Here is a 12,395-nt window from a genome sequence, read left to right as displayed (position 1 = left end):
CCCCTCCCCTCCCCTCCCCTCCCCTCCTCCTCTTCTCTTCTCTTCTCTTCTCTTCTCTTCTCTTCTCTTCTCTTCTCTTCTCTTCTCTTCTCTTCTCTTCTCTTCTCCCCTCCCCTTTTTTCTTTCCTTTGGAGTCCAGTGGGAGAATTAGAAGCAAGAATATGGAGGAGGGTTTGGAAGCTGGGAGTATCTGGTGGGGCTAGGAAGGCTGCAAGAGGAAGAAAGAGTAAAGGAAGGGTGTGTGTGTGTGTGTGTGTGTGTGTGTGTGTGTGTGTGTGTGTATACACAGGCACTCACCCACACATTCACGCAGGTGAGAACAACAAAGAAGCAAGTAAACTGTTAATTCTTCCTGATAATTGTAAAGAAATTGAAAATTTAAAAACTCACTTCCCTCTTCTCCTCCAATGCAGATATACTTCATAGTTCAAGTGCCACACCAGCCTGGACTCAAATTCAGTAATATTTCTGGCTTATTGAAGCTCTCCTGGTGGATCTTGCAAACTCCTTAGAAGATCATATAGGAGCTGTGACTAAAGGGGCCTTCGCCCAGGTTCGTCTGGTGCGCCAGTTGCGACCCTATCTGGACCTGGATGCCTTGCGTACAGTCACTCATGCACTTGTGACCTCTCGTTTAGACTACTGCAATGCTCTCTACATGGGGCTGCCCTTGAGGACCACTCAGAAGCTTCAGCTGGTACAGAATGCAGCTGCGCGAGTTCTTTTGGGGGTCTCCCGATACTCCCATGTTACACCTCTGCTCTGTGAACTGCACTGGCTTCCAGTTTCCTTCTGAGTGAAATTCAAGGTGCTGGTGATGACATACAAAGCCCTACATGGCATGGGTCTGGATTACCTACGGGAGCACCTACTGCCGGTGTCAACTTCCCTCCGTCCTGTACGCTCCCACAGAGAGGGCCTCCTCAGGGTACCACCGGTCAGAGAATGTCGGCTGGTGACCCCCAGGGGGAGAGCATTCTCGGTGGGCGCACCAATCCTTTGGAACCGCTTACCGGCTGAACTACGGATGGCCCCCGACCTTCGATCCTTCCGGCGTGATCTAAAAACTTATCTATTCGAACAAGCCGGCCTGGCCTGATGGGTTTGGGGTTTTAACATTATTTTAACTAACTTACCACATTGGGCACAATCATTTAACTTTAAATCTTGCATCCTGTATTCTTATTTTTATTGCCCTGTACACCGCCCTGAGTCCTTCGGGAGAAGGGCGGTATATAAATCAAATAAATAAATAAATAAATAAATAAATAAACTCAACTGCTAGGGTGCATCTCTCAGAGAGGATTTTGCCAGTTTCCCTTTCTTGCTCAAGGGGGAGCAAGAATTATGGCATTATTTGTGTGTGTGTGAGAGAGGGGAGGAAATGTTTTCCCCCCTGTCAAACTGTGAACTGGTAAATTGTTCATTGTGAATGAGCAGCAAATGCATTGAAGAAGAGGTTGGATGAGATGAACTCTGTAGGACCATGTAATTGTGTCCTCAAAGGCTTCCCACAGAAAAGAACTGGCAGAGGAAGGAGTAAAGAAGCTGAATAGTCCACCAATCAGGAGCCATAGTAACCACTACCTGCATAGAATTACTTTGCCAGCACTGTTGCCAAAGCTTGAAACCTGGGCATCAGTGTCTTATGCCAACTTCATTTCCAGATTACTTAAGAAGCTTAAGGGCTACTATGAATAAATGCCCTAAGTAAGACTTCAATTCTAAATACTCTTAGTAGAGGGTGATCCCTAACAGACAAAGCGGTGTTTATGTAAATATACACTTTTTGCCCTGTATTTTGAAATGAGTCATACTACACTGCTGTACTATGATGTTGTTAGTGCTTAAGGACAGAAGGGAAATTACTAACTGCAGTAAACATAGGCTTTATATTAGTATAGGAAGAGGGATTAAGAGGTACCCACATTAGACACATTTGAATGGATTGTGAATTGACAAACACTGTCTTGTTCCCTACTGTCAATGGCAACACCTTTGTTGAACTTTTGCGTTTCAAGCCTCCTATAGTCCAGTACCCACATAAAATTCTTCTCAGTTTGGCAAATTATGTCAGTGAGTGGAATAGGGAGAAAGAGGTTTCACTAATTTGTGAATGGATTCATGTGCACCCTCCTAAGCCAATCTAAAGAAATACACTGTTTAAAGTTGTTCATACGAAATCACCTTAATTTTGTTTAAGATGCAGGTTGTATTTGGGTTATACATTTTTCTGTGCATCAGCATAACTGTGATGTACAGAAACCTAGTTCAGCCTTTCTCAGCTTGCAGCTGGATTGGACTATTGCTAGTTTAACAGCTTGCACTGGATCCTGAACTCATCACCTTAGTCTTAGCTGAGCCACTTAGCTGAGTGGGCTGGAGGTGTCATAATAATAGGTTTCTGGTGACTGTTCTCAGAGTCGTCGATTTGTTACTGGTCCAAACACACCACATAGGCATCTTTTTGCCCCTTTGCCAGAGACACTAAAAAACCCCCTCACAATTTATTTTTAACCCTTTTCTTAAAGGCTGTTTTACCTAGTTGATTTTCTATACCAATGGCATTTCCGTCTAATTATCCTTTTGAACGTCTGTTAGTTTCCAATGCAGTTTGGGTTTCTATTATTTACCATACACTTTTCTGAGTTTGTTTTTTTATTTGTGTAATTTGTATCCAGCATTTATAATTTTTACAAATAACTCAAGGTGGACAACATATCCAACATATCTTCCTCCTCCTAGTTTTCCCACAACAACAACCCTGTGAGATGGGTTGGGTTGTGAGAGACTGAGTGACTGGCCCAAAGTCACCCAGCTGGCTTTCATGCTTAAGATGGGACTTGAATTCCTGGTGTCCAGCTTTCCAGTCTGGTGCCTTAACCACACTAGACCAATCTGGCTCTATGTACCACATTGGTGTCAACAGTGGCATCTTTTTGCCATAAGTACATACAATGAAATAGTTAAACATTGTTTCTTGTGATGTACAGTATGATAACATGCAAAATTTCCATATTTTGTTGATTCTTCTGGAGTTCTTGTGCTTACAGTACCATTGACCACGATATCTTCTTGAGAAGATTTCTAGTTTAGAATAGGTAGAACAGTGATGTAAACAGTGTTTCTAATCATGCTCATAAACATGATTCTGCTTTTTTCAGAAATTGGAAATGGTTGGTTTCTGCTCAATTACTGTGGGATTACTGATTAAGACTCAACATCCAAAATATCTGAACACATTTATTGAAATATTAAGCACAGTGTCATCAGCTGTCATGATTTTTCATCATATTTTCTAGCCATGGTAATGTGCCAGATGAAGGCCAGTAAATCAAGGCTCAGACCTCATGATAGTGCTATGTTTCCCCCCCCCCAAAAAAATAATTGGCATGTGTTGATTTGTTTTTAGAGACCATAGTCTCTTCTGTTGCACAGAATGCCCTTTACCAGGTAAATCAACATGAACCTATCTTGATCCATGATTTATTAATGTTCAATTTATATTACTCTAATACAAAGATTCCTAAATTTTCTCTTCATGGCATTGTATTTCCATGGACTGTGTAAGAGTGCTGGGTGAGAGTGCATGTGCTAATTATTGATACCATATACTGTATTCCTTTTAATTAAAAAACCATACGTAGACTGTATCATCACAGAATGAAGTGATTCTGAGAACTCAAAAATCAAATAAACCAAGTTTAAGTTTTGTTTTCTGTATTCATTATGTGGCCTGTGTATATATTTCACTGTTACCCTTACATAAGCATTAATTACTGAAGTGGCTCAGTGGGTTAGGACACTGAGCTTGTCGATCAGAAGGTCGGCAGTTTGGCGGTTCGAATCCCGAGTGCCGCGTAACAGAGTGAGCGCCTGTTACTCATCCCAGCTTCTGCCAACCTAGCAGTTTGAAAGCACATAAAAATGCAAGTAGAAAAATAGGGACCACTATGGTGGGAAGGTAACAGCATTCTGTGTGCCTTTGGCGTCTGGTCATGCCGGCCACATGACCACAGAGACGTCCTCGGACAAGCGCTGGCTCTTTGGCTTTGAAACGGAGATGAACACTGGCCCCTAGAGTCGGAAACGACTAGCACGCATGTGCGGGGGAACCTTTACCTTTACCTTTATACTGTATATATACTGGCCGTTGTCACTGTGCGGGATGTTTAACAAAATGTGTTCTTTTTCCTTCCCTGCATGCTTCTCACTTGATCAATTAAACATATTTTGTCGGTGTCTGCTAGTTTGAAGACTTTGCAGGCAAAGATGTACAGTAGTGTGCATTTCTGCCTGAGTAACTTCACGTTGTCCAAGAGTAAGGATTTCCTTGTCCCTGTTTCTTATGTGGTTCTTCACCCTCAAGGTTCCTGCCTCTGAAATCCTGGGCTGTTGTGGGGAGTTTTGAGTTCTGCAGCGGACGGGGCAAAAATAGTTTCCATGATGCCAGGAGATCAGATATACAGAGTGGACTATAAAGGGAAAGGAAGCACTCTTATTCTCTTCTATTACTTTCATTCAGGCATTCAGAAAAGGTTTCATTTGGTTGTTTGCTCTTTATAAAACTACCCTGCCAACTTCTTGGGTTATCACCAGAAATTTTATTAGTATATTTGCTTGTGAGAACCAAAGTTGGAGAAGAGGCCCAGCTAGATTTATCATCATTCCTTAAAGGCGGGGGGTGGGGGGTTTCCTCACGATTCCAGATTGAGGAAAAGTTATTTTAATTGCAGGGAGATTCAGTGAAAAACTATTGAAGGTCTATTGCTGAATGAATTTAAACATAATCAGCAAGAAAAGGAAAATGTCTTTTATAATGTATTTATTTATCAAGATTTTTATGCCTCTTCAATCATTGCAACTCTACGTTATTTGCATTTTCTGCAAACCTACACATACCTGTGTGGTCAGTATAGAAAAGGTATCATTTTTAGAATGTTTGGATGTATTTCTTTGCCATGCACCAACCTAATATACTTATTTAATGTATCTAATGGAACATTCCTATCTGGAGGACATAACACTGTGCATTGCAAAAGATTTTAATATATTTTCAGGGTTATTCTATTTGACAAACTTTCTTTGCCCTAACACTTAAGTAAAGATGGAAAAAAAACCTATAATAGGCAAATAGATGATCCTCACTGCACCTGTTTGATGAGAGAAGACATATAGAAAACTAGGAGTATTTAGGACTGATTTGATCTTGAGTTCCTCCTGGCAAACTTTTGCAATATCCCGTTAAGGTTTTACAAGCACAGAATCTGCTTCTGCCTTTGTTCTAAGAACATTTCCTGAAACTTTTCTCTAAAAATGCTTTCATCAAAAGGAAGATGAGCTGTGTTGCATGTCCATAGAAAGAGTTGCTTGTCAGTGATATCTGATCATGTTAAACCCCAAAGAGATTAATCTGCAATTATTCAGGTGCCAGGCAGACATGATAAATCTTAGTCATTTTAATGGGCATACTTGGATATGTTTAAAAAGCTTTAACCTTGTGACTTTAAAATTTATTAGCCAGTTAGCCAGATGTCTAGATTGGATTTGGCATTTTTATCCACCTATTGAGTCCTTCCCAAGAACCTGGGATAGGCAGATGTTGTTTGATGGTATTAAAAATATCATTGTATGATATAAGCCAGGGGTCTTCAAACTTGGCCCTTTTATGACTTGTGGATTTCAACTCCCAGAATTCCTCAGCCAGCTTTGCTGGCTGAGGAATTCTGGGAGTTGAAGTCCACAAGTCATAAAAGGGCCAAGTTTGAAGACCCCTGATATAAGCTGTTCCATATAAAGTGCCTTTTGCAGTTTATGCATGGTGATGTTGTCAATACCCATGGTGTTCAAGTTATTACTATTATTGTCATTCAACTTTCTTATAGCTATCTACCCAAGTAGACTCTGAGCAGCTTACAAAATACAGATAGTCCTTGACTTATGACCACAATTGAGCCCAAAATTTATGTTGCTAAGTGAGACGTTTCCTAAGTGAATTTTGTCCCATTTTATGACCTTTCTTGCCACATTTATTAAGTGAATCACTGTAGTTGTTAAGTTAGTAACACGGTTATTAAATGAATCTGGCTTTCCCTTTGACTTTGCATGTCAGAAGGTTGCAAAAGCTGATCACATGACACTGGGATATTGCAACTATCCTGAATATCAAGTCAGTTGCTAAGCATCTGAATTTTGATCACATGATCATGGGGATGTTGCCACGTTGTAAGTGTGAAAAACAATCATAAGTCACTTTTTTCAATGCCATTATAACTTCAAACGGTCATTAAACAAACTGTTGTAAGTCAAGGACTACCTCTCCAAATATAGAGAGAAATGGGTAACATATCAAGACTTACTAATACAGAAGGAGAATTTAAGACAAAGTCAAGAGAACAATTGACAGCAGGGGGTATACTATCCAATGGTTTTCATGTGTACAATTAAGAAAAATGTTTAATATAGGTAAAAGGTAACTGGACTTGAGCAACATAAGACAGAATTGGAAATTGAATTATATACAAATGATGAACACGTGATTTTAAAAATATACAAGCTTTTATTAAGGTTTGAAACTGATGAAGAATAAGCTAAGTATTACATGATAAAAAGGATTATGAAGTTTGGTTATACAAATGGATACACAGGAGAGTATGTAGATAAGTGAAGCAACATTCACATTTGGTTATAAATGAAGAGAGTTTTTTTTAAAAATAATAAAATGGTATTATTGGTAGATGACACAAGAGAAATGGTAAAAGATATATAAAGGTACCTCAAATCAACGATAGAAATGCTAAAAACATGAAGGGACATTTTATTATGCATGGTGGATTTACGAAAAAGGTAGAAAATTCTGGATAGAAATACGTACAATGATATAAAAAGTCATAAAGGTTAATACTGAAAAATATTGAGAAAAAGCCAGATATTTTCTTGTTGGAATTTATGGACAGTCAAATAGAAAAACTCATGGAAGACTGATTTCACACCTGGTTATTCCAGCAAGACTATTATCTGCACCACAGTGGAGGAATAGTGAAATTCCCACAGTGGAGAAATGAATTGTGAAGATGTTGGAATTGTCAGAAATTTCAAAACTGACCTGTTTACTCAGGATAAAACAATAAGTACTTTTTTAAAAAAGATTGGAAGCCTTTTATGGATTTTTTTTTGCTGAAAACAGAGAAAAGTAAAGTGATGATTTATTAGAAAAAACTAAACAAAGAGCTGAAGGATTTTTGTAATATTGAGGGAGTCTAGATATTAAGTTTGTTAATTTCTATTGCAAAGAAGGTTGGAACTCATTTATTTTTCCTACTTTTAGTGTTTTTTTAATCTTTCCTTTTTTGTTGTTTTGTTTTCTGCTCTTTTTATCTTTGTTTCTTATATTTTCTTTTCAATTTCTCTTGTATTGCTTGAAAAATGCTTTCATAAACATTTTTTTTAAAAAAATAACAAATACCCAGAATATCGCATACTATCCATGAAAAATTGATTAAAATTCTTTTCACCTTTGCAGGAAATTTCAAAAGCAAATCCACTTTTACCAAATTGAATGAGAACTGCTGGAGGAAAAAAAACTGCTGAAGAATTTGTGTTCACGGCACAATTGGTGGTAATAAAATTATTGTTGGGCAACTTCAAGGCCTGTAGGGAAAGGAGTGCCAGAACCTGGGGGCAGAATTAAAAGAGGGATGAGCCTAGAATCTCTACATTGTCACAAGCGAACTAAGTCCAAACCACCCCCCCCACCACCTTCTTGAATTCTGTTGACTTATCTAACTCCTGTCAGGTGGTAACTATTAGTTGAGAATATGAGTAGCAATAAATCAGTTTAATTGGACCTTCACAGTATGCACTTGATATTTCACACCTGACAAGGTTCTCTTCCAATGGTTCTCTTTTGATAAAGTATGTCAGACTGAAGATAGCTAACCATGTTACTAATCATGGACTTCGGTGTCTGACTGTGAAGAAAATAATTCACAGAAGGACAATTTTTCATTGATTTTTCATGTTTTGCTTTTAGTTAATTATCATGGAGTTTGAAAATGTTTTCTCTATTGTGTCAATCTCTTGTCTTTGATGTGGCCTTAAAAATGTGATAAATTAAAAACAATTACATAATAGATGGTTTCAAAAGTACTTGCTTATGGGGACTAATGACCCAAGGCAAATGTACTTACTGTATCTAATACTTCATTACAAAGAAGAGAATATAAGTAGCTTAAGTTTGAACTGTGGAGCCTTTGGAGTTCTCTGAACTGGCTTGTTTGTTTGCAGACATTTCATTACTCAAATAGGTAACATCATCCATGCTAGTGAGTATGAGTTTGGCTCCCTGTTTATACACAGTAGCTTGCCCTGCCAGTATTGGTGGGTGTATAGTTTTCTCCTTGGTAGTTTCTTGATTGGGGAATTGTTTTATGCTTATTTGTCTGGTGTTAATCAGACATTTTTTAAAAAAAGTTGTGAGAGTATCCATTTTGTTGGCAGATATTGTATAGATGGTCTGTTTTCTTTTTTTCTGGTGTTCCGAGTTGCTGCAGTACATTTGTACTTGTCTGAATAATATTCTTACACAACTCCTCTTGTAGGAGGTCATTACAAACTGCAGCAAACTTTGGCTGTAACACTGCATTTTTCAACCTGGTGCTTGCTGGTGCCTTTGTTTCTTTATCCAGATGTAAATTGCCCTTTCCTGGCATAGTGTTTTCCAAATGTGTCATGTCAAGGGCTGGCTGAGGATGATAGGAGTTAAAGCCTAATATATCTGAAGGAAACCAGGTTGGGAAAGGCTTCTGTATTATTATAACAATGGTTCATGTTAAATAATGGAGGGGGAGGGGGAAACACTCAGAAACCGCCACGATTAATATGTGTCTTTCCTTTTACAATTAATCAGAATAATAATAACAATTAATTACAGCTCACATGTACAAAACAGCTCTCAGCCTTCCTTCCACACCTACATGTGTGATTCATTGTGACTTGCAGGCATCATCCTACATCCCACAGGAATAACCATGAATGTCACATGAGGACAGGAAGTGAAGGCTCTCACTCTACCTAACTGAACCCTGGAGGAAACAAGAGTTCTGTTGATGGCTTAAGCACCTTTGATTTCCTACTCAAATATAAGCACATCCATTTTCAGGCAAATCCCCCAAATGCACCCCCAGGAAGGCAAGGCTCATGCGAAGGCTTCTAAAAGAAAAAGCAAGCATAACACCCCTCATCGATACTCTTGTGAAGTGCCACACTGTGATTCACAAAGAGAACCACACCTTTTGAGTCATTGTTACTAAGTACTTCCTGCAACAACCTAGCCTTCCACTGGAGCTTTCTGCTGCTTTTGACAGTTTATTTCAATGAAGAAATAGTTTGATCGGAGGGGGTTCAGATTGTGCGATTGGAAGTTATCAGTTATGCATTAAACAACAGGTGGCTAAATAGTGTATATGATGTATAATGCATCTGCAGTACTATGCTTTCCTCTTGACATTCTTGGAAAGCAAGGTGGAATAATAACTAAAAATACATTTGCAACAAAACTTAAATAAGGTTAATACCATTTACTGCAATTCATCCCTGTGCTTTTACCTCTTGATAAATTTGATTGAGATCTGCTAATTTATTTTGTATAATATCTTCCTTCCTTCCCTTCCTTCCTTCCTTCCTTCCTTCCTTCCTTCCTTCCTTCCTTCCTTCCTTGCATTATCTTTAACTAGGAGCAGCTTGGTCCTAACTCTGAAAATTACAGTATAACATTGATAATAAAGATATCAGACTGGTTTTTTAAAAGGTGGATGTTAACACCCTGACAATGATACTGTGGGGAAATGATACGGAGTTGAAATTACCATTCAAATAAATTCAGGAATATCCAGTTAAAGAAATAGTATTCACAGAATATTGAAGATATTTGACAAATAACTACCTGTTTTGTCTAAATTCTCTTAGCCAAATCATACATTCTCATGATAGTCCAGTAATGACTACTAGAGTAGTTTCTAATCAAAATACCCTCTGAGCTTCTAGGAGGTATGTGTGTTTCCTGTAGAATCAAGAGATGGATGATTTCTCAAGGAACATTAAATTAAAAATAAAAATATTTCTAATATTTTTAGTTACAGTATTTCCATGCTGCAGGCTTAAGCTCCCATATAAAAATAGGATGGAAATGAAGCTGAATAAAAAATCCATTTCTGAACTCCAACTTTCTTCTCTGCTTTGGCCATGGCAGTGGCCTGAGTTTCTGATTATGTTTTGCTTACCATAGCTCTTGCTTGGTGGAACACACACACACACACACACACACACAAACCCACACACCACATGCTTCTTTTCATACTGGGAAACAAGTATCAACATCCTTCTCTTCTGTGGATGAGTCTTTGAGAACAGTGGTTTCTTTTGTTAGGACGTTTGTATGAAGTCCCCTCTGTTGACTCTCTTTGTTACTTGAGACTTTTCTGACTGGCATATCCATCAGTGGAGAAGGAAGGAAGGAAGGAAGGAAGGAAGGAAGGAAGGAAGGAAGGAAGGAAGGAAGGAAGGAAGGAAGGAAGGAAAGAAAGAAGGAGGGAAGGAAGGAAGGAAGGAAGGAAGGAAGGAAGGAAGGAGGGAGGGAGGGAGGGAAGGAAGGAAGGAAGGAAGGAAGGAAGGAAGGAAGGAAGGAAGGTTTTTCATGGCTCAATCAGTGAACTTACAAAAAAGTTGAACCTTTCACTTTTGATTAGTGAAAGAATCAACTGACCATTTTTTAAAATTATTCTAGCAATTCATTTTCTCCTGGTCTTGGTTTTTTTCCCACCAAATTGTTGAGATGTAATTACAGCACAAGCAGGCAGGTGAACAAAGTGGAAACTAGGTAAAGAGGTGGGCACAAAGAAGCTAAAAGAAACCTGAAAAAGTTCACCATGTCCACTTGTGAAACAAAGAAGGAAACAGGTTCATCAACTTAGTTTAGGCCTTCTGGCTTTTCCTTTTCTTCCTAGTCATTTCCCACAAGTGCAGGGTCTGCTTTTTTCAGATCAACCAAGATTTGATCCCAGAACAAAATGCAAAATGCCAACTCGAAGGGAAGGGAGTGATTGAACGAGAGAGGTTTTCCCACCATTGTTCATAATAGCTAATTGGAGTGGAGATGTTTCTCTCTACAGAAACAAAGCACGGCATTAGGAAGACACCATTTTCCTGGCTCATGACAGGAAAGATGGGTACAGTCTGCCTTCCTGATGGGCTGGGGGGGTGGATAGAAGTTGCCATTAGAGAAATGGTTAGTAGGGCAACCTGGTCATACAGATTAACCTTAATTGCTGGGCATGCTGAGAAAGAGGGTGGAACTGAATCCTGCCAAGCAAGTTTGGGCCAGACATATTTGTTGCTAATAAGTTAAGGTGATAATTTGCAACCTTTTCAAATCACCTTCTTCAGAATGATAAGGTAATGCTCAGGAATGTTCTGGAAAAGCAGTACTAATTTGAAGACGTGAGCATGTCTCTTCCCTGGCTGAGGAAACGTCATTGACGCTGGGGATGAAGAAGAAAAGAACAACAGGGAGAAAAAAGACAGAGATAGAATGATGGAAATGATGGAAATGTATTATATTACAGCTCTCTACTCTGCTTTATAAATAGCTCCATTCCAAAGGAATTGTTGTTTATCTAAGTGCCAAAATCTCCCTACTCATTGAGGTATGCATAATTTATATATATTGTTCCTACTATATTAAATTAGCATTTAAAGAAAGGTGTTCAGACCCCATTTTGCAAACAAACTCTAATCCATTAGTTGCTCCTCCCTCATAAATAATTTATATTTTTATAAACCAACAAATTTACACATTCATCTAGATTCCTGTGACTAGCAGGCAGGCCATGATTTTGGAAAAGACGACAAAGCAGAGCTTGTCCCATCCATTGTTTTTCAACTGATCATTATCATTTCAGGAAAACAACTTCCTTTTCCCATGTCAATTATAAAAAAACCAAATAAAACCATCCACCCACCCACCAGCCGAGCAAATTACCTAAACTAGTGTTTTCCAGTGTTAGCAACTTTAAGATACCTGGACCTCAACTTCCAGAATTTCCCAGCCAGCATCAAAGCCCACACATTAAAATTGCTGAGATTGAGAAACACTTATCTAAACACTCAAATCTTCTTGAGATTCAAACTAGTATGCAATAAACCATGGACAGCCTGAGATGAGTAGCTGGCTCCAAATCCCTTAAGAGTGGGTAATTTAACAGTATCACAACCAAGATGTTTTCAGTCTTTGTGAAATGTTGAAATGTTCACAGGCAGATGATAAAGACAAATATGTGCATATGGTATTACTAGCTAGCATGACACCTACACTAATATGCACTCAGAATTCTGCCAGA

The sequence above is a fragment of the Vipera berus genome, assembly GCF_964194415.1.
Source record: "Vipera berus genome assembly, chromosome: 3".
In the NCBI taxonomy this organism is placed as follows: Eukaryota; Metazoa; Chordata; class Lepidosauria; order Squamata; family Viperidae; genus Vipera; species Vipera berus.
Note: the sequence above shows the minus strand (reverse complement) of the source record.